The sequence below is a fragment of the Parus major genome, chromosome 2 (assembly GCF_001522545.3).
Source record: "Parus major isolate Abel chromosome 2, Parus_major1.1, whole genome shotgun sequence".
NCBI classification, from domain to species: Eukaryota; Metazoa; Chordata; class Aves; order Passeriformes; family Paridae; genus Parus; species Parus major.
This window is the reverse complement of record NC_031769.1, coordinates 132,877,503-132,901,552: the sequence shown is the minus strand read 5'-3', so window position 1 is coordinate 132,901,552 and position 24,050 is coordinate 132,877,503. Positions and strand designations below refer to the sequence as shown.

Genomic DNA, 24,050 nt, shown 5'->3' with positions numbered 1-24,050 from the left:
GGAGAGGAACCAAATATTGCAAGTCAAGGTACTTTTCATCATTTACATTTTCATCAAAAGACAAACAAACATATCATCAAAATATTTTCTATTTTAAGCATAAACTTATCATCTCTTTTTAGAATGTATTTGGCTTGCTCTGCTCTTTCTATATGCTGGTATGAACTAACAGCAGTTTTATTTTCTTTATCTGGTAAATCTATTATCTTGAAATATCCTTCTGTAACAATCTTCTAACACATCTAAAATTAATATATTGCAAGGGAACTGTAGCCAAAAGCTACATAACCTCTCTTATACATTAATTTTTAATCTGGGTATGGAAACAAGCCCTCCAAATATGAAAATCCATTCTGACCTTTTAAATATAAGATAGGCATTTGATTTGTACTTGACAAATGAATTTTTAAGATGGAAATTTTTAGAAGGAACTACTAAGTATAGTGCAACTCACATTATTTTCACTTGCCAATCTTAAACATTTTTTTTTAACTATACTTTTTCCATTAAATAAAAATTTGTAACCATTTTACAAATTTTAAGTGCATATTTTAAAAAAAATCTTAAGGTTTTAATTTTTCATGATGCAATGTCACACTGTTTTAGGAACAGACACATGCTACTGCTAGTTCTTCATTCACATCAGCAAAAAAACTTTTTAAATTTCCACCAAACAGGATTGTAACAGAAAGAGATTTTTAAGTATGGATATTAAACACTTACTGCTACCATATAAAATATAAGTCAGGAACTGTGTGATTTATTCCAAGCACTGATCAGAAGTATGCTGAACAGGGGCATTTTGCAACCTTTATACCATCAACAGGCCTTCTTAATCCAAAATTAAACCTGAAAAATTTTTGTTATGCAACTTTAATCTCAGCTAAACTTAAGCAAGTTGTTATGATGAGCCTTCTCCAGTATCAACAAAGGGAGCTGCAGTGTGACTGAGGCTGGAGCACCTTCATTCACCTCAGAGCACCTCTGGAGTTTGTCCTGTCCAGTCCAGCCCTGCTTTGGGCAGGGTCAGCCAGATATGGCTGTTCATTTCCAGTCTTGTGTTGAATATCTGCAAGGATGGAGACTCCACAACCTCTCTCAGCAACCTGTTCCAATATTTGACCACCCTCACAGCACAAAATCTTCCTCTAAAATTTAAATGGAATTTCCTGTATTTCACTTTTTGCCCATTGCCTCTCATTTCATCACTGGGCACCACTGAGAAGAGTCTGCTCCTCTCTTCACTCTTCCCTGAGCCTTCTCAAGTCTCGGCTAAACAGCCTCTGCTCTCTCAGTCTCTCCTGATTTGAGAGATATTTCAATGACTGAAGTCATTAGCATCCTTTTCAGAGGTTAGTGTGTATGTAATATGTCCTTGTGTGCTGGACTCAGAATTGGATGTTTTGATACACAAAAATTCAATGTGTCTTTTGTGTAGAGTTGTTTACTTTGTTAATAACCTTATTGAAGCACTGTGGTGAAAGAACCACATTTTGACTTTATGTCTAGCTTGTATATAGAATTTTGCAGAAATTCTTCTGAAATTTGAAACATCCAGTGTGTATATCAAGATATATACCATACAGAAATTGAAACTTATTTTTTATTTTCCATAAAATGTATCATGGTAACCACAAATGATAGTTCATAATTTCATTGGAACTGCCAGTAAGAAATCAGTGAACATTTTTATCTTTCATATTTCCTTTTAAACTTGATTCCCAGAACTTCTGTGTTCCAATCCATTGTTCCAGTCATGCGAGGGCTAATTAATTTATTTACTTTAAAGATAGTTTTCAATTAAGAGGAAAGAAGAATTCTTAGAAACAAATTGTGGCTAAGATCTGTCATCAGTGAGAACACCTCTCAGACAGGAATAACTGTCTCCAACAGAAATATATTCAGAAACTGGAGCAAGAATTATTGTCTACTTGTATCAGATGCCATTTCAAGTGCAGATGAATAGACACTTCCACTGCAGGAAATAAAATGAAAAGCTGAGAAAAAGAAAAAGGTCTGAGGAAGAACAAGGCATGGAAAAGTAAAAAAGTATAAATATATGGTATAAATCCCAGTATCAGTGCACATCAACCTTTTATGGCACTGAATTAGGAACTGATAACATCCTCCTCTCAGAGGAGCTGGCATACTCACCTGAAAAACAGCAATTTGCAGCTCAGAGCAGAGATAACCAAAGTCACAGAACACATGCAGAATTAGTGTGGATACATTTGAGCCTGAAATGGAGAGGGGGATATCAGTTACATCCAAATCCCCTAATTTTGCACTTCTAGCTAACTAATTTGTCAGTTTAAAGCATGTTACAACTGGCTGATTTGAAGGTGTCTATTAAAAAAAAATAAAAATATCTTCCATAAATTATGTTTCATATTTTCTCTTAGTTTTGCTTTTTTTTTTTTTTTTTTTTTTTTTTTTTGCTAAGGTTTGATATTGAAAACCTGGTAAAGGGCAAGAGATTTTAACAAAATAATGAGGAAGATTTTAAGCCAAAATGAATAAAGAAATTTTACTGTAAAATTATGTTTTCTCAAATTATATTATTAAACTTCTGCTCATGACATTCAAAATGTTTAATATAATGAAAAAATATATCATTTAGGAAATTTTAAAGTGTATAACACTAGAGAGATATAATTACATTGCTTTTTGTCATCATTATACTGTTCCAATTTTAAATTTTTATATCTATTCTCCAAAGACTGTCTTCAAAAGAGTATTTTATTCTACTTTTTCCTTATTGAAAGTCTATTTATCCCAAATTTATTAAAAAGTCTTGACTTCTATTCATAAGGGAACAGTAAAACTTATCTTCAGCAGTTTAAATGCACCTCCATATTAAAGATATGACCAAAATAGAATGAAATACCTTAGAATATACCATAAATCTATCTCTAATGCTAGATACAATTGAAAAAATTGCTGTGAATATATAAAGTAGTTTTGCTCTTATATTTTATCACTATATATAATTATGCACTTAGTGTCTGAATAATTAGACATATATATACAATATATATTATTCATTCTTAAAGAAAAAAATTAAATACTTCAGTAGACAAGATATTGCTATAAATATCCCTGTTTTGTTTCCAAAAAGACTAAAAAATGCAACAATAGCTTTTTCCTTCAAAATATTTGGATTGCTCTTCTCAAACATCAATGATCTAGATGAAGATTAAAATACTGAATTAACTAATTTTCTGTGTAGTTATTCACACATACATCTGCACATTATGTATTCATATGCCATAAATATATCAGTCAATACTAAAGAAATCCGAGAACAAGAGGAAAATATGGTAAATTATTTTTTTGTTCTTTTGCCATAAATAGCATTTCAGAGAGAAAACAGTTGTGCCAAATCCTAAAGCTGCTCTGTGTCAATGGTTTATGAAAGTTTATAATATAAAACACATTCTTCAGGATTTCAGCTCAATTTTTTCCCTGATGTAATATTAATATTTTCATAAATATTACTGATAAGATTCTGAACAATATTATTTCCAACTTAAACTTAACTTCTTTCTCCCACAGTATAACAATGATGTCATTTAGCCCGCTAGAGTCAAAGTGAATCATGCTATTAATACAGTGGACTGTTAAATGTAAATCTAAAGAATCCTCTGAACTATTTCTTTAAAGGTTTTCCACCCTGTATTGGTTCTCTGACATTATATTTGAAGGGCAATGTAGAGGAAGGTCATCAGTCTGAAAAAATGAAAATATAAGTTCAGATCCTAAATATACCTTCCTCTCTAAATCACAGACATATACTCCACTCTTTTCCACTCACCTGTTATAAATGTTAACAAACTTCCACTTACCAAGGGACCATCACCATTTCCAGGGAGGAATTTAGTAAAGAAAGAAAAAATTTTGTTTTCCCATTCCACGTGGGAAAGCATATGGTGGAAAGCAAAATGAGGGCTCCCCTCCAACATCAGAGGTATGTGCCTTTTGTGAGGGACAGGCTGGGAGACTCTAATGTGAAGAATACAACTTTACAGTGATGTTTTATTTTTGTGCATTTATTTTAGAAGAAGTCTTCAATCTTGTACTTTAAATACTATGCAATCAAATCACAAAACATAGAAAAGTAAACTGACCTAAGAATAAATATTTAATTCTCTGTTTGAAGATTTGGACTGGATGTGGGGCTTCTGTAGTAGGAAAAGAACAAATCAAGGGGGACAGTGAAGAATGAAATAATCAAAACACTGGGTTTTGTTAATATGTGCTAATATATGTTGCCCTAAGGAGGTTGATACAATAGAGATTATTTGTTTTGTGAAATAGGAGCTGGCAAGAACAAGAGCATCCTTATACTGGATGTTATAGGGTGTGCAGCATGATGCATATCTCCAGCAGTTTACAAAGCAAATATAAATTCTATCCTTAACCTAATTTGTAAGTGAAATTTTCTCAGTGTCAATATTGCTAAAGTGAAAGAAATGTAAGTTCAAAACTCTTCCCATAATTCTGTGTGATTTAATTTTTATAGGGGCTAATCTGGAAATATGGAAATCCTGAGCAACTTCTCCAGCTGTTCATAATTTCCTTAATCAACTTGTAAGAAATAGGAGCATTACCCAGAGTACTGCCACTTCGAGATGTAAGGGGAAAATGTACATGGCCAGTGTAAAATTAAATTTTTAGCAAAAGTGAAAAAATCTGTGTTACCATAAAATATCTGACATAGTGTCAAGTAAACACTTGTTATAATTAAGGACAGAAATACTTTCTCATTTTCATTTTCAAGACAAGCTTAATTAAAATAAATATTGAGAGAAATCAGACATGTATGGAAGAAAAAGTCTTCCAGTGAGTGAAAGATAATCCCTAAGGGATAAAGTTACAGATTCAAGGAACACGTTAATGAAACCTTCATATTTTAAGTCCATGACAGTATTGGCACTATAAAGCATCCATATGGCATCAACAGTAATAGCACATTAGCACCACATTGTTCTGGTATTTTGTGTAGTTTTAAGCAGAAACCTTGACACTGGACTAATCTCATTAGTGTTCCATGCTTTCTGGTGGTTTGGCTTTATTTTAACAGGATCTCGTGGTAACAGATCCACTTTCCCTGCAAAACTCTTCTGCACTTACTTTTGATCACAAAACCAATGTGATTTTAGCAACTGACTCTAAGCATAATAATATATTGAATTTGTTTATGAATTGAAGAAATGAAAACACAAGGTTTGGAAGAATTTTAAGATTGTGACCCTGCAAAGACTGGCATAGTTGATTTTAATCCCTATTCACATTTGAGTCACAGTCATACAGATCAGCAATACCAAGTCAAGGGAAGTGATGATACTGATGAAACTGTGACTTTTCATTTATGGTCTGGTTTACCAGCAGACAGCATCAGCAACTGTGTTAAGAAAATGAACTTCATGTACAAGTTTTGGAGGAAGCATGCCAAGAAGCAACCCCTTCACATTTTTTACACATTTTAGTACAGGTTCCTGAAGTATTTTTTTGAAAGATATTGGTGGAAAGATTTCTAAGGCTTTGTACTCTGTCAGTGTCACATCTGGCTCTAACCAGATGTGGAGGGTTACTGGATACTGCTGATTCTGCCTGAATGTGTCAGACATGACATTTAAGCCAGGGTTCTCCAATGGAAGTAGCTTCTCAGGCCACTTGTCTATGCCATATTTCCAGAAGGCAGGCAGCCAAGGATTGGAGGGATCATGACACTGAAGAGCCACAGTTACGGAGGGGGGCAGCCTGTTCAGTCATAGGAAGGACAAAAAAACTTACACACCCTGAAAGTAAAGGTAAAGAAAAAGTAATTTTAGGTTCTCTCAAAGGGAGTTTATCAGAATCCTCTTTTTCTTCCAGTTTATTCTTTTCTTTGTTTGAATAAAAACAAGTAAGCAGTAAAATGCCCCTGAAAAAAACTCAATTATACAGACAGTTTCACTTATGCCTCCACTTGCTCCCATAGAATGTATTACACACAATGAGTCACATCACTTTATGGCACGCTATTTTTACAGGATTTCTCCTTGAATCTGAGTATATTCTGAGGAAGATTTTTCTGATGGGTGTGGATGCTATTTTAAAATTGGAAATCTCCCTTGGGGAAGCTTTCATGTCAGCTAAACAATCTACAGAAGTGTACAAGTGTTCTGTATTAGAGTTTCTACATAGGCTTATGCATGCATAACCATGAGTACCACATTTACTTCTCTCACATTTTCTTTTTCCTTTGGATTTCAATCTCAAAAATATTTTTGTTAGCAGAATTTTGTGAATACTTCCAAGTTTGAATCTTAGAGGTTATTGTTCTTCCCAAAAGAGATACTACCAGTGCCAACACAGTTCATGGATGACTGTATGTTATTAAAGCTGGAATTTATCTTTTTTTTTTCTGGTGATACTGACAGCTCAATATTAAGAATTGAAAAATAATATTTTAATTTCACTGTTTTTATCCACCTGTCTGACAAGTTCAATTTGATTTTGATTGCTTCCTAAATTGATCTTATTCTACCTAAATCTTTGCTGAAAAAAAAAGGAGTACTTATTCTATGTTCTATGTGCTGCCTGGTTATTATCCTGGCAATTATTATTGCAAGCTTAAAATATTCTCTGAATTATAAAAAGTGATTGCATGGAGAAAGTATTTAATCCCACATTATGCACTACAGTAATGAACATCTCAGTTTTTGCTTCCATCATTTCCATCTTCCAGTATGTCAGGTCTTTTATTTGAACCTGAATGTTATAATTGTCTGTTTAACTACCCATAATGGAGATAGATCCACATATTGCAAAAAGCTTCATTCCAACCAGGGTACTAAAGTGACCTCTGTTAATTCACTGCAAACAGCTCTGACAGTTTCTGGGTTCATTCCCAGCCATATTGCTGTGGGAGATTCCTTCTTACAAGTCATGCCCGTGTTCTGCACTCTAACACCAGCTGATGCCAGGTTCCCACACTCCTGGCTCCATGGTCCCTGGTGCCATGCTCTGGAGGTGGCAAGGCTGAGCAGGGGCTGAGCATGCTGCTGTAGTGCCCACCATTCACTTTTCCTTGGTGGGACAACTTTTTCCATAAAGAAGTTTCTTTTGGTATTAACTCTCCTCAGTTTAACAACAGCAGAAAAACAAGGCAGCTCCCTCACTAGAAACAATATGGAGCTGAGAAAATCATATTTGGCTTAGTTACAGTGCTGCTACTAACCTTAGCACTGAATATATCAGTTCAGACCTCCTGTCTTCAGTTCATTAGTCAAAACTCCTCTGACACAAGCATGGTTTTGGTATGTTTCTATCTCACAGCCCTTGTTTCTGTCAGTTTTGATGTTGTTGCTATGCATAAAATCAAACTAAGTCTTGTTTTACAATCCCAGTGTTGCCTGTGGAATCTGAGCAGTGCAAGAGCTCCATTAACAATGTTATTCTTCTCTGTGGTCAGTGTCACACTCAATTTAGCTCCAGTTTTATTTTTTGCCATAAAACAGCATTCTTGGTCACAGTTATTCTGTTACCACAATGATCTAAGAGCCACTAAAGGACATTAATGAATTAACAAAGTACATGGCTTAGTGCACAGTCCCCAGGCGACGCTTCACCGAGGTGGGAGGGCTGAAGGCCGTATCAGTAAGTGTCCATCCCTGGGGATGACCACAACTCAGTGAGCTGTCTGAGAGTGGCTGGGCATCAACTCACAGACAGACTCTTGGGGGCTTGGAGTTCCTAAGTGAAGGCAGGACAGAAAAGACTGTTTGTTCAGAGGGCTCTGGGAAGGATTTTCAGACTGGACTCTGCTGGTAAGGAGACCTCTGTCAAGAAAAGGAGCTTTAGAATAAAGCAGTTCCCCAATCTCCAGTAAAATACACTTTCCAAATGTCATAAAATTCATGGATTGAAAACACATGCTCGTGGCCATCTGTTTGTCCCTCCAGTGAGAGATGACCACTGTTTTACATGAGAGTCCAGCATTTTATTCTATCTCTATGAGAAGATTATCATTCTGGCAACCAAGGGGTATTCATCCCATTCCCTTAGTTGTCTGTCTCTCAGCTCTTGGGTCCCCTGTCCTTTGAATCTCCTGTTGCTTGCACCAGAAAGGGAAGAGTGAGAATGGCTCAGCATTTGCTCAAGGCTCTGCCTGAAATTGATGGTGGCTTAATGATGGTACAAAGATATGAAAGGAAGGCATTGTAAAAACATCAGGTAGTAAATTATTTCTGTAAACTGTTACCATATTGCTGGGCCTAGGAATGAGATCCACATATGGTATGTGGGCAGCTGGTCTTCCTGTGGGATCACTAATGACTCAGGCACATCTTAAATGAACACTGAAGCTCCTGTTTTTCTATTTTCATGTACATCTAAAATGCTAATAATTTAAAAGCAACTCTGAAATAATTAAATAATGCATTAGAGGATAAGGTATAAACAAGTCAAACTCATAGTCAAGGTCATATTGTGCTGTTCTCTGTACAAACAGAGGACAAGAAATATATCTCTGCTTCAAAAGTGCAAGGTAGGCAGTCATTACAGCTCACCTCCAGCATACTTTTTCTTAAGGCTACTACAAGACAAAATTATGGTAGAAGGGGTGAAAATACTTGATTTGTCTAGTAAGCTAAAAGTAAAGTTTTACATGTTCTTCCAGATACTTTTCATGTAAGGCCCATGAGCTTGATAAAGGTGAGCAATAAGACTTGGAAATCTTCTATTTCACTCTACCACAATCTTCTGGCTTTTATTCTAACATTTTGTCCTACATTTTAAAATATTATAAACATGAAAATTCAGTAGTCGCTTTTTCCAGCATTCCATAGCCTCTTTCATAGTTTTAGGACAAGGAGAACTGGAAATAAAAGCGCATATTAAGAGCCTAACACATGGAATGTGGCAGCAGAGTCCTGGCTTGTCCAGATGTGAGTAGAGAGAGTTGACAATTGTCTATTGAAATGACAGAGAGAAGCCCTACGAAAAAGCTGAAGAGACTACAGTGATGAACACAAAAATCCAAATTTCCAAATTGAGAGTCCACTCCAGCCCTTGCTCTGGACACCCTTTGAAGTTCTGGTTAACTCAGTCCCTCTGCTCCTCAGGTACCTATCTGGAAATTCGTCCTCTCACATAGTTCTTTTAGTCTTTAGGGTCTTCTAAGGGAAAAGTTATTTTGTGTGGCTGCCATTCAAGACAGAGATGTTTTAGGCAACAGAGTGATATTATCTACTCCTTATTCCCCAAGCACAAATAAAATAAAGTCAAACCCAAAACCAAACCACCAGAAAAATCAAAACCCAAATGTACATTTTTCAGAAATTAGAAATAGCAGTAATATTCCTGTGCATATATATGTTATGATACTAGATTTATTCAGATAATCTTCACTGTTGCTAAATACAATGGAAGTTAGTGTCTGAAAATGAACTTTTAGTAAGAACATACATGAGTCCTCAGCAGTTGTAAAATTGGGAAAACACACAGAGAGCTGGAGAATCAAAGCCCTCCATTTTATAAGAGCCCACAGAAGAACAAAGGTTCCAAAGGCCATGAACATTAAGGTGAACAGTTCAGTAGGTATGTTCGTGCCTTAGTGTTGAGCACAGAAGAAACATGGAGGACTAGGTTTTCATTAGACACTTAACTCTGAGAAGGCAGAAGTTGTTCAAGTTAAATCTTATCCTAAGTGACAAATTGACCTTGGATAGTAGAATGTGAACCTTTATTTTCCAGAAACATTCACAGAAGAGACTATTCTTCAAATCCTATGCTTCCTAGACCACGAATTCTCTTTCATTTAAATTGTGGAGCTCTCAGCACCTTGTAGGCACTATACTGATGAATGAATAATAACAGAACAATGGTTGTTTTTCCTGTGAGTGATCATTAGCATAAAATAGTAATGTTTCATGGAAGCAAACCATTCTTTCTGCTGCACAGTCAACCAGTGCAGAAACCTGACAACAATAACTACTGGGAGGTGCATGTTTCAGAGCTCCATTCAAAACTATGTTGTAACTAAAAAAGTTTTGGAGCTTTTTTAGCTTTTTTTTCCTGATGTTCTTTAGAATATGAATAAAATTACTCAGTGGAGGAATTCTTAACAGATGGTTGCCATTTCAGCCTCAGATGGCAGAAAGCCCTAGAACCAAGCAATTACAGAGTTCTTTGATGCAGAACCAGCTGAACAGATTTTAATAATTTCTTCCAAATTGGAGACACCTGGCCCCACAGAAAGTGCTGCAAGCTGGATGATAGCGTAGCGGAATAGAAATATATTCCTGATGTCACCAGCATGGTTTTGGTGACAAAATCATGAAGACCAATAGGAAATAATGTGAAAATTACCCTTTTCTTTCTGTTATTAATGCAATGAAATGTTGCAAGTGCCCTGTAAAATAATTTTAAAAATACTCTGAGGCAAGATTGTTTTGTTTTTATTTTCCATTACTAGAACATTTTATCTCCCTTCGAAGAATGTTGTACAGGATATGGATACTCAGCAACACCAGCTTTTATTGCTCACCTTTTTAAAGCTCATGGGACTAACTCAGAAAGGGTTTAAGAAGCACATGTAAAATGTTACTTCATCTAACTTACTCTTCTTCTATTTTCTTCATGTAACTCCTGCCTTTGGGAAATTCAAATATAGATTGATGCACCATATGCCCTGGAGAAGCCACCAGGCCAAACCCACTGGTATGACATTTCTGGGGCAATTCTCCTTCATGGAGAAAGAAGAAAAGGGGTATTCTATCTAAGGTTCAGCTTCATCTGAGTCACTGCCAAATTCTTCCATTCTCTTCTCATTCATTCAGCTCTGCCTCTGCTATCTTGAGGTTATGTCTATCTCATGCAAAGCCCTGCACAATGCTGCCCGTGTCTCCAGTACAAGGGAGCTGCAGCCAGCCAATTGCATGGCTCTGGCACAGGGTATTGGTGCTATGTGTGGTTCAAATGCTTTGTAGGGGATCTGGTAAATCAGTTTGCTCTGGTGGCTGACAGCTCTGGTCCAATGAGACAATTGTACTTGATAAATCAGGTAAAATAGAGAAGAATTTTACAATACTGTCCCTGGACTTCATAACCTTAGACTTCTCTCATCCTGTGGGTCAGTTTTCCTTAAAACCTCTCCTTCTTGGTAAAACTAATTTTTTTGTATAAAATGTTAAAGTAATTTTAACTGTGTTTGTAGAATATCACATATTCTTGGGAATTTGAATAGTGAGTATAGGAGCATAGAAGGGACTGTAAAAACGCTAAAACAAATTGTTAAATATTACAAAATAACCTGGTGAACTGAACCACTGAATCTAACTTTGGTAGATTTACTAATTCTGTACTGAAGAACATTATTTGTTATTAAAGATTATTTGTCTTACAAATAATGTACTAGAATAGCATTTCTGAAGAATTCTTTTTTTTTACAAAAAGGACAAGAGACACACATAAAATTTTCTGATTTTCTAAGCTGACAGTATTTTTGAACTGTAGTGAAATGGGGTCAATAAAAGTGAGGAGGAAGAAATGCCATGATTGTATTTCTGAAGGCATATGTCCTGATCCAAACTGAGCATTGAAAAGGCTAAAGCTTACATCCCAAAGCTGTATGTACAGTATGGCTAAGATAACACATTTTTAACTTGGCTACTTTTATGTGTTTAGAATCAGTTTCATTTTCATGAAAATCAAAATCAGAAAACTCCCTGTGCATAAGATACACAAACTCAGTACAGACATCACACATCCTTCTGGTTTTCCTTGTCCAAATGATATTTGACTGATTTATGTTATGCTATCATATACAATAGCTTTTTACAATGTATATCTGGCAAAGTTATCCATAAAATTGAATACAATAAACATTATAGTGCAATCATTCAGTTTTGGTTTGAGATTTGGGAATTAGTTCCATCTAAGTGGACTGCATTTTCACAATATGATCCATTCAATTGCATGTTTTCTCTCTTCATTGGAACAACCTCAGCAACAGAGTAGATTTGTACTCTGTGACTTGCAACTTAGTTTGATCTCTTTGTTTCCTACAAAAAAGGAATCAGTAGAATCAAACATTAGTGACCACTTTTACAATCAGAACAAAGTGAGGTCAAACAGAAAGCAAGCATCTAACTTCATTCCCATGTCTCATAGGATACTTTCACATAACACATAAAATGTATAAAAACTTAACAAGGTTACACCAAAATCTATTTTCAGACCTTTTTTCACCTTCACTGTAAACAGAGAGACAAAACACCAAAATTGTCAGTAATCCTCCTGAACCTTTAAAACTCTCTCTCAATGTTTGCTGAATTACTTTTAAATGTGTTTTATACCCCTGCAATTTCTGTAAAGTAAGTCAGTGTTGTGTTCCTGTTCCAAGCCTGGGCATTTTAAAGTTGCAGGATGGCAAGACCCAAATAATGTCAGCCATGCACTGATGATTAAGTGCCATGATGCTGCAAAAGTGGAGAATTAAAGGTGAATGCCTGGGCTTTCTGATGCAGGAGATAGTACTGTTGAAAGAAAAGGATTTGAAAATGCCCATTAAGAGAGAAAAAAATTGTGAAGAAATTGCTGATTTGTTCTGTGAATGAGCTGCAGTTATGGTGCATATACGTGGAAAGAATGTGCAGCCTTGAGCTTTCTTCTTGAAGTATAGCTTCAATCAAAAAAGGAGAAAAAGAAGGAGGGGTTGAGAAAATAAGCTTCTTTGTGCTTTTGCAGTGCCTCAGTTTGGTAAAGATAATTGGGAAATGCTTTTTCTAAGTGGGAGTCAGGTATGGAGGGTTGGAGGAAGATCTTTATCCTTAATTTGGAAATACAGTTGCAGTTGCCTTTGCCTGGTTGCTGTGAAATCTGACAGTGTTATGCCTTTCACCTAGAGTAAAGAGGTAAGTATAAAATGTCTAAGTTTACAAATACCTCCATTTTTTGTTATAGTACTATGAAAAGCACACTGTGACTGACAAATATAATGAATTCTAATTCCATTTGAAAGAACTAAATTAGTTAATAAAAAAAATCTGTTAATTACATTATAATATGGACAAATCGATGGTATGCTAAATTCTAGGACAGCATTTGTGTAAGATCAGAGTATGAGCTGTTAGGCTGCAGAGTTATTGGCTTGTTTAATTTCACTCATTACAATATTGATTCTTCTTTTCCATCAATGATGACATAATTTTCATGAGACTTTGCAGAGTTCTTTAAAACAGCTTGACAGTTTGCCTTGTAATTGCTGAAATTTGACTGAACTCAGTAGATAATTACCTAGGTCTCTCTTGAAGACAGGGAATATACTCTCCATCCCTCCACATTTTGCAGATCACACTTAGGACAGGTGTAGCCATGGCATGCTTCCTGATTCAGCACAGCTGTGTTTGGATTGATGGGTGGTTGATGTGGGAAGATCACACGGTGACTCCACCATGACATCCACATTCTGTGACTCACAGACTAGATTCTTGGTAATGATCTTTAATACCAATATAGTGGGATATAATCTTTGACTGTGCTTGATACAGATGAAATTAAAACTATGGTAATGGGTGTCCTTTGGGAACTTAGTAGGGAGTAGCTATTCATCCATGCAGCAAGCATGAAAGGAATTCCTGGTCAAGAAATGTATTCTGTTTCTTAGTGTGGTGTTTTCAGCATTATAGCTGCAACAGTTCAAAAATTATTTCCTTGGTCTCTGTTTATCTTCTGCTTTTCACAAAAACCCATCCTGAAATGGTTGTTTAGTCTTTTGCTTCCCTAGTCAACTTTTCCAACTCAGTACTATTAGTGTTGTTTTCATTATTTATCAGAAGGAAAGTCAATCTTTTGTAGCAGAATGGAGAGTACCATTACATTCTCTCAGAAGATCTCTCACACTCTCCTAGTGGCTCCAAGAATGACTGATTATAGACTGATGTGAAGCTCAAGTTCCCTCCTACTTTTAGGTGTTCTTCATTCTTTCAGGTATTAACATTTGTATGTGTAGATCTCCTGTCTTCTGTGTGGCTGTGATGTGTGACAGAATTACTTTCCTGCTGTGTGGTAGGTTCTGTGGTTTTGGTTCTGTTTGTTTTCTATGGCCTTTGTTGGAACTTTTCCTCTTTTTTTCATTATTTTTCACAACCCCTACTTGCCAAGCACTGCTTGATCTCTCTTCTATCACTATGTTTTTTCTCAGTTAAAGAAAGGAGAGGTTTATGTGCCAAGACCAGACAGCCCATTGACTTCACCTCCACAAACTCTTTCTTCTTTACTAAGGCCAAAACAAGATGTCTGGTGAGAAATTTCAGAACAGAGAAAATATATATTACATATTCAGTCAATTCTTCAGTCATTCCAAAATATTCTTCCAGCCTCCAATATTTTGTGACTCAGGAACTTCCTAAGCCTGCAGCTCTGTGTCTGAGTAAAATTATCATCATCAGAAGAGGAAAAATTCAATATTATTAATTTTTGCCTAGAAGCATTGCAATAAAACTCCAGTACCAAAAGTGAAATGTCTGCATTTTACAGACTTGTTTTACAAGGGCTAAAGTAGTTGAATATAGCCATGGCTGTAAATGTGGCAGGCCAATGCTGTGTGCCTTCATCTTCTGCTGCAGATTGCTGACACCACAGCATGGGCAGCAGAACAGAAGTTATTCAGCACAACTCTGGTATTCTATCAGCACCTTTCCTGGAGCTGCCTTTTGTGGTTTGGTGTAACTCTGAGCTGTGATGGCTGAGGAGACAGCAAACTGAGCTTTGAGACATACCTGTCCCCATGATGATCTCCAGCTCAGGACCAGTTAGGACAGCTGAGGGTGATACTGCTGCCTAATCTAAGGATGCCCTAGCTTCCAAAGCAGGAGACTCAAAACCATTCCTGATGAAAGCTTCTGCATAAAGCTAAAGCTAAGCTGAATGAAGGAACAAACATCTGAAAATCTCTAGTCATCTTGTGAAATTTTTGACATTTCAAACAGAAGTGATAAACTTCAGTAAAAGCATATCTGTTACTTATTGACATTTAAAACAGCTAGGGAGCATTATTTGGCAGAAAATCTACTGTGTTTCAGTGGTAAATATGCATTAGTAAATAGCCCATGCTTGTAAAAATCTTTGTATCACATTAATTTAAGGGCTGCAGGACTTGCTAAAAATAAGAATGGACTTAATAGAAAACATTTTATGTCCAAATCCCTAATTAAATGGCCGTAGCAAATTTAGCATAACTTCAAACTCTTCCTGCCCTGCCTCCTTTTACCACTGTATCACATTCCCCCATAAAAGGAAAATCTCTGTTGATAATGTTTGATATTCTTTAGTCTACTGGAGCCAAGCATAACTAAATCATATTTTCATTATATTTCACATTCTGCTTACTAATATTTGTACTATGTGACTAAGTTTCACTAGAAAAACAGTCAGTGTACCCAGCAGCAGAAGTAGAATGCAAAAGAGTACATTAAAAAGCTTGTTTCAATAGAGTAATTTATGGACTTCAACAATGTAAATCTTAGACTGACACACTCTTTTTGGTTTCTCAGAAAAGCACCCATGGATGCCTGCTGCAGCACAAAATTATAATATTTGTGCAGGTTTCTTCAGCTCTGGCCTTAGTTATAAAGATATCAGTAGGTATTACTTTTAAATAGATTTATAGCTTCCATGTCTTGTTTCCATGACCCAATTCAGTCACACTTTTGCCTCATCTTTACAAAAATGCCTTGAGTCATTTGCTTGTTTTAATCAGCATGGGATAACTCTATTTCAGTATACTCAGAGAGAGCTGAAATGTTTGAGAAAAGTGAAATAAATCCCATGTGTAACCAACAGGGAGGAATCAGGGTACCAAAAATATTACTGCTTACTTTTTCTACCACAAGGTACTTTTAAACCTCAATTCTTCCTAGGCCTTTATTCCTTGGAGAATTTAAAGAAAAGTGAGAATATTTAGGCTTGTAATATGGGCATTTCAGTTGGATGGGCTAAATATAAGACATGCTTGGCAGTGAGTCAACTGGATTATAACCTGGACAAGCATCTGTTGGGACAGAGAAATGATATTTTGTTTCTTGTTCTGACCACTGAGCTTCTATCTTGCCCTGATAAGTTCATGTGATCTCTTCAATTTTTTCCTTTTCTAATGACTTTCCGTCTTGTATTTTTTAATTTATTTTTTTTAACTTCATCAGTGTTAGTATCTGTCACATTCTAGCAGATTGTGAAGTGCCTCACACAACCTGTCCTAGGCCCCATAGAAAATAAGCACTATTCCTGAATATGTAAACATCTGGGGATTCTCTAAATTAAATTTCAGGGATCCAAAAATATTAAAAATTGTTTTCCATACCTGTCACTCTAAACTAGTATTTTCTTGGGAATTTTCAAAATGTATTTGATATATTAGAGCACAGTATCCACCCACCAACCATCAACTGTTAAAATAAAAAATTCTTTCTTCTTGACAGAGTGCTCATCAGAAGAGCCTCTGAGGATAAGAGGAAGAACCAAGAAAGGACACACATATAAACATGGCGCTAAATTCTGGACATGGGATAATTCATCATACTAAGGTTATATTTGCTTGCAGAATTGCCAGGGTCACCATTCAGGAAGAGCCAGGATCTCAGCTGAAAAACAACTGTGGAATTCTGATACCCAAAATGATGTTTCAAGCACTAATTGAAGTAAAAAATCTGTATTCCCAGCCCTTTGTCAAGCAGGTTGTGCTGTTCCAAGCATCCTACTGAATATGCAGTAGATGTACAGAAGACAGGAAAGATCTTGAGATTTTCCTGTGTTTAATGGCATTTTCAGGTAATTCTTAAAAAAAAAATATTTTAAAAAAACAAAAAAACCAAAAAAATTTCTGCTGTAAAAATGAGCTGACTTTTAAGCTGTGTAAAGTAACACAGTGTTTGTGTCACTAGATTTAGTGAAAACCTACCACATTGGAAAGAAAAATAAACTAGCTTTATAAAAAAATTTGTATACCTCAGAAGTAATGATTAGTCTAAATTCAAATTTATTCCCCTCTCTGGGCTCCCTTCAATTCCCCAGAAGCAAATGAGGTGGCTCTGACACCAGATCTGTCACTTTCAGCAAAAGGGGTCATTATAGTCAGGGGAAGGAGAAATCACTTTACTGATCCTACCAGCAATTTCATTAACCAAACAGTTCCCTGAGAACAAGATACTCAGCTAAACTGAGTGGAATATAATGGCTTATTCCCAAGAGAAAACAAAAACTTATGGAGCCATTTTCATTCTTTTACCTAACAAAGTCATTGTGTTATCTTGAGAGAGCAATTTTGCATAGCAGGACTGAGATGGCCATTGTGAATCGTGATGGAGAGTGTAGCCTCCCATTTTGCAAAAGGGTTTCAAAAACCTTGAAGGAATCACATTCAAAAGTGATGTTTGTGTATCTCACAAAGTCTCAGCTCACTGGGACTCCTGGGCAATGGGGCCCTTGGTACATAATTGGATGTTCAGGTGTTGGAAGCAAGGTCAGCATATGGGAAAACCACTTCCCAGCACCCCAGCAGCAGAGGCACATGGTTTTGCATGATTTAAATCACGGGCTTAAATGCCTCACCTTATCCCCAGCACTCATGTTCTCTACCACAGGAAACACTTCAGCTGCTGAGACTGTGACCAGTTTGACATCTGTCCAGAATTCCCTGTGCTAATAATGTTTTATTACATTTTAGAGAACTCCCTGCAAGGTTCCTGCTACATAACTCCTCAGGACAGGTGGACACCAGACTGCAATAATGCACCACTATAATTTTATATATATATTGGATCTTATATGATGGCTATTACATTTTAATTGCTAAGATTATTTTACAGGTATTTCAAACATAAATTTTGTCATTGCAACTGTGTTACTTACTGCTTAATTGAAATAAAAATGCCTTACATATTTTTCCATCTTGGAAGAAAATCCTCCCCCATGCCCCCTAAAATTTGCACATTTATACAGAATTTACTACTCACAGTGGAATTGGGCAGCTCACTATGACTGAACTCTTTCTCTGCAAAAGAAAAAACAGTGACTTAAATGCAAGCCCATTGATATTATAGACTAGATTAGAAACTCTTTTCCCTTTCATTTACCACCATACAAGGAAAAAATTATTATAAAGCATTATGACTTTCAGATACTAATAAATTTGATTTTCCCAATCACACACATTCTTTGATAGTTTAGGTAAAATCTAATAGTTTTTTTTTTACCAATATGCCATTTTTAATAGAATTCATTACCTGTTGTAGGGAACAATTATAGGTAAAAAACGTCCTAACTCTGATTAGATGCCTACATGGTCTCTGATATTTTTTTGAGTCATAACCTCTTTTGGTGACCCCTGTTCACTAGATAAGAAAGAGAAAAACTAGGGTGATATTATTAAGAGACAAAAGTTATTATATGGCATTTCATATTGAAACACACAATGTAAATATCTTTTATGCACGTTTGGAAAAGATCGTGGTCTAGGTTTGTATCATGGCAGGTCTACCTGTGATGTGACTGCTCATTTGTGTGTGGCCTTTGGGACAGAGGATTTCTATTGTAAAGAAATGTTTGAGTCTGAAAAAAATGTATACATTTATTCTTAAAATAAATGTATATATTTCAAGTGGTTTGAAGTGGATCAATTTTTTATTTGTATTACAAATCCAAGTCCACTCCTTTTTCATATAACTTGTGGTCTTTTTGGTAGTGCTTAGTGGTAGAACTGTATTCTTGGAAGGTAGAATGGAAAAAAAATATAAAAACCAGAATGGTTAAAACATATATCCAGTGTTCTACTGACAGCTATGACTTTAAATATTTACCTCGAGTTACACTACTTATAAAATTAAGCATTGTTATCATATTCTTCAGGTTTTCAAGCTATTATTGTCATATACATTTCAACAGCAGAGCTGTAGAAATAAAACCTTTCCCACCTCTTTCCCTTCAAAATGAATTTAGGAAACTCAGGTATATTATTAAATATTCAGTATTCTTCTTGTAATTTTTCTTTGTGTTACTTTATTTACTTCCATGTCCTTGGATTAAGATATTTTTAGTTTGATAAGCCAATACTTAGACATAAAATTAAGTTTGGACTCTGAGGGTTTTTATTAGAAACAGTAGAAATATTTCATTATATTGCTTTTGGTGTGAGCATGTGTTGCTGCTCCTGAATCACTGCTATACATACTTGGAGAGTCAGACAGATAACCTTGGTTTTCAGGCATGAAACCTACACAGCATTTCTGAGTGTGTAGCTAGAATTCACACAAGTAGTAACAGAGAAGACAGCTTTTCCATGTACTTATTTTGAAATAAGGATTCTGAAAGGTTTGCTGTATGAGGAACATAATGGTACCTCCAGTCATATGTCAAAAATTTTTCTGAATTTTTACAGTTCTTGTCATTTTTATGAGATTCACCTAAATCTTAGAAAGGTTTCCCTAATGGAGATCTGGAAAGTGTTATGGGCTTCTATGTACAAAAGGCTTCATTTTTGTTAGCTATTGAATGACTGCTGAGTGATCAAGCCTGAGATTTGTCTCCTTTATTTTTTTCATTCTGAGTAAGTTAATGAAATTTTCTACTCATAGATCAGAAGGGTGTTCTTCTCATGGGTGTCTTACAAGAAAAATAGAGTGGCAAGTCTTAAAATGTTGATGAAGTATTCTCTATGTTAAACATAGTACAAGCAAATTTTTCTTCATAAGAATGTGCATTTATTACTATTTAATAGAAGGTTAAAAGAAACATCTCTTCTGTGCTAGTTATGACATTAGTTCTGAAAATTTGTAAAGGCTTGAACCAGCTACACTTTATTCCTCTGTTAGACATACTGCATCAAAGGTGAAGCAATAATCGTAGCTGTTTGTAGTCCAAGCTTTCCCCCTCGTTTACAGCATATTCACTAATTTGAATTTATATGATGGAAGACTTTGTCATGGAGATAAAATCTCCCTGGTTTTCCTCTAGAAGACCAGGACACAAAAAGCAGCTGTGGACTTATCTTCTTATTGTCAGCCCCAGATCCACCCTGAAATATAAAATGTGGGACTTGGTAGAATTTAATTGACCATATTTGCACACATGCCCATGAATTTACTAACATAAATAGAATGTCACTGTCTATGTGGACAACTGATTGTTCATTGTTCTCCCAAGTATATCTCTCCTCAAGAAAAAATGTTTAAATTTTTTTTATGTAATGGATTTCTTTGCACTCATGTCAGATGAATATACTTGAAAAACAGAATCCAAGAATGACAATGTAACTTTTAATGAGCTTTCAAGAAGAGGATGTAGCTAAATGAAACTTAATACTATGTAAAGGTTGAAACATTAAATGAATATTTGTCAGGAGATTTTGAAAGTTGAATATCAAATCTTGCTTTTGCAATTGATGCATGGTTTGCATCAATTCAAATGACCAAAATCATCATCAATGATCAAAATCAACACATTTGATTGTGTTTTAAGTTATCTGATCATGGTTTTGTTTTTCTTAGTTATATAAGTACTGCTACTAATTTGGGCACAGGTTGAATCTGTGACACATTATGCAGGAATGAAGGTGTGGTACTCTGCCAAGCAGAGCCTTTCAAAATTAAAAACTGCTGCATCAGTTTCCTGCAACTGTGGCAAAAGAAAGACAGCGAGAGACAAAAAAGTGGCATTTTTAAATAAAACTAATGGAAGAAAAAAAATAATATAGACACATCTCTTCAAGGCAAATACTGAACGACCAGACTGTTGACCCTCAAGTTCAACAATTGAGCAATATTAGGTTCAACAACATGTAGAGTGATACAATCTTATAGGGGCCTGACCCTATTGAAACCAATAGGAAGAATTTCAAAGAATTTTGAGGGCTTTGGATATGATCCAAAAAGTAAATTGATACTCCTGGGGGAGAGAGTTTGCATACTACTTTTGGATTGTCATTTCCACTGTTACTGAATGTCATTCACCTTAATATCAATGTATAGCACTGGTAGGGATATTTTAGTAACCAGAACTTAAATTTCATTCTAGTAATTACCACAGAAATACTATCCTTTATGTAAGAATGTGGGTGTTTCGTCATTATCAATATTTAATAATATCTTGCAACACTTAGTAGATTAAATGGATTTTGTCAAGTACATTTAGAAAGTAACTATAACTTTTTTTTTTTCCAGATTTATTTGCATTTAAAATGATATTTTAATTGTTTTTTGTTTTAGGCCTAAAGTCTACAAATAGAATAGAGTATAATCTGAGATTCTGGTCTTTCATCTGTAATGACAGAGATCAGACTGAGGACTGTTTTTTTACTGAACTTGTATTCTTGTTTCGTAAAGACTGAAATGTTACACTTGGGTCAGTAAGGGAAGAACTTTGCTGACCAAAGGTCTCAGATTTGTTTGCTTCAAAAGAAGAATGTTTTTGAAAACATTTTTATGTTCTCATTATGCTCACTATAAATCACCAGACTGCAATTTTTTAAGTTTAAAAGCTGACAAGCTGGGACTTTGAAGCTGTCACCAAATTATTTCTCCACTGGACTCTTACTTGTGATGGTTCAGAGTGTTAGTCTCCACAGGAGCAGTCAAGCTTTCTGTGCTGATGAAAATGCCATTATTTCATGAAAACTGAAGTATTGCCCTGCTCTGCTTCCTTGGTGTTAGTCCCATGGAGCCACCAGACTGAATCTCTCCAGAGCTTCTGGAGGCATGTCCTCAATCCCTCTCACAAGAACACTCAAGTACATCCCACAAGGTGAAATAAGTGAAATTCCTTTCTATACAGCAGAAAGGGAGCAGAGAAATCAAGACCTAACAGCAAATACAAGTTTCTCTGATGTCTCTGGATACTAATAATCATGGGAACTTGTTCTGGAGGACTTAGAGAAAAATTGTGAAATTGGGGTGCTCATGTCCATATTTCTTCTGTCATCCCAGGCCATATTCAGTAACTTTGGTTTCAGAGCTGTTTTATAAAGTATGAGGAATTTATATTCAGAGTGAATATAACATATTTCCTCCATTAAGCACTCCCCCTCGAGGACAGCAAAGCTGGCAATCTTGTCTTGTGACTGACACTTTGTCAGTGGTTTCATTAGCTGGACAGAAAATCTAGCTACAAAAAGACAGCTCTCTAACATCGGTTTTGCTTCTAGGTTCAGGTGATCTTTGAAAACAGATATTATGAAAGGAAATCCTTTACTTTCTGAGCTACTAGGAAAGATCAATATTCCTGGTTAGTATTTAAAGGAATCATTTGGAATAGAATGACATAAATAAGCAATTATTGTTTCCATGGAAAAAAATAAAATACATTTTCATTTTAATTTCACTTACAATTGAGATTATCAACTATTATTTATCCATAGCTTTAATTTGTGCTCTGTATATACCAAGTCTGTTTCACACATTACAAACCCTAAACAGTTGCAGAACATTAAATCTTTCACTTTCTTGTTTTCTTTTCTGATTTAGCTTTTCTAATGATAAGAAATGGCTTTTCAAGCTTAAATGAAATGTTTTCATATTAGGCTTGTGTTTTGTATGTCTTGGAATATAGCTGTGGATATTAAAATGATTACTGATATATAAAAACCTAACTTGCGAGGGTTTTAAAATATATTTTAGTACACAAAGACTAAAATGCCAGGGAGACTTTCTAGCAACCTTACACTACCTAAAAGGAGCCTGCAAGAAGATTGAGTCTCATCTTTGGTTTTAACTGTAAAAGACAAAATTTTTTAAAAAGTCAAAAAGTCTAAATCTGTTAAATATATGATTGGATTGGCGTATTTTCATAGCTGTACAAATAACTGCATATTCAAGAGCTTGTCTCCTTGCCTGTTAATATTTAAAATGCATCAGCAGGAGCACTAAAAATTTCACTGATAGTTTAGCCAGATTATCCCAACTTTTCTTCTCCCTGCTATCTGTATATATATCAATATACTTGTGCATATATGTCACAGCATGTGGATGGTTAAAGATATTCACATGTGGTATTACCTGAATTTATGTTCTGATGCTTGTTTTGTTTTTCAAATATATCACATATCAGAAAAACAGTTACAGACAAATAGGTGAGAGATTTGAAAACAAGTGTTCCTATGCAACTGTTTAATCAATAAACACTGGCATAACCTTGAGAGAAAAGCTTGACTGAAATAAGTCTCAGCTAACAGATAAAAAAGGAGGCTTTCGGGAAGCCATGGAAATATTTAACATGGAATATATCCCCAGAAATGATTTGAAAATTAAGTACATGAAGTGCCATTCTGAGCAGAGAAATATTTTTTTGCTGGTGTTGTACTGGTGTCAGTCACGAGAATGACGAAGCAACCAGTCTCCCTATGATTAACCAGCACTGAACACACACTTGACACGTGTGAGATTTGTGTCTGCTCAGGGGAGGATGGGGGTAATGTGAGCCTCATGTTCTCACTCTGACTGGGGCTGGCTATTGGCAAGCACTGATCCTTACAGGATCTCAGCTGACATGCTCCAATACTATTAATCTGATTCATCTGTGTTTGCCTTTCATACACACTCAAATGTATCCTGAGGAAGAAGGCCATGTTTCTTTAGAAAAGCAGAATATACTAGCCTGAGGGATGATCTATTTTGATAGAGATGCCTTTATTTGCTATACCAAAAAAGAAAATTATTTACTATATCAGGCCAAAAATACTTTGCATTTCCATCCTTTCCCAGAAAAATATTATGCTTAATGCTCTCACTACTTTTGAAGGCATGGTCAGTAAAGCTGCTTCTTGACAAGTTCTTGACTCTTGAAGCTGTTATTTTTTGGCCAAGATCTGCAAAATAAGATAATAAATGTCCTTTTAATAACAAAGTCCTGATGTATAATTCTTAAAATAAATGTATATATTTCAAATAGTTTGAAGTGAATCAATTAATACTGATATTGTAGCATGATTTGGGCACTTAGACACCAAATTCCATTGGTTTATCATTGAAATTCAAGTATAGGAACCAGTTTCTTCTGGTTTCTAAGTTACTCAGCTC

General features: G+C 35.5%; 1 long non-coding RNA gene across 1 annotated transcript in view; it reads right to left on the bottom strand.

Moving 5' to 3' along the window:
* LOC107200932 overlaps positions 1 to 23,842 on the bottom strand; it is a 37,010-nt gene extending 13,168 nt beyond the window's left edge. Inside the window, exons 1-3 of the long non-coding RNA XR_004496219.1 lie at positions 23,762 to 23,842; positions 18,000 to 18,037; positions 2,155 to 2,237 (exon numbers count right to left, since the gene is read on the bottom strand). This is a non-coding gene — a long non-coding RNA (uncharacterized LOC107200932). The remainder of the gene's footprint in view (positions 1 to 2,154; positions 2,238 to 17,999; positions 18,038 to 23,761) is intronic.
* Positions 23,843 to 24,050: the final 208 nt, after the last annotated feature.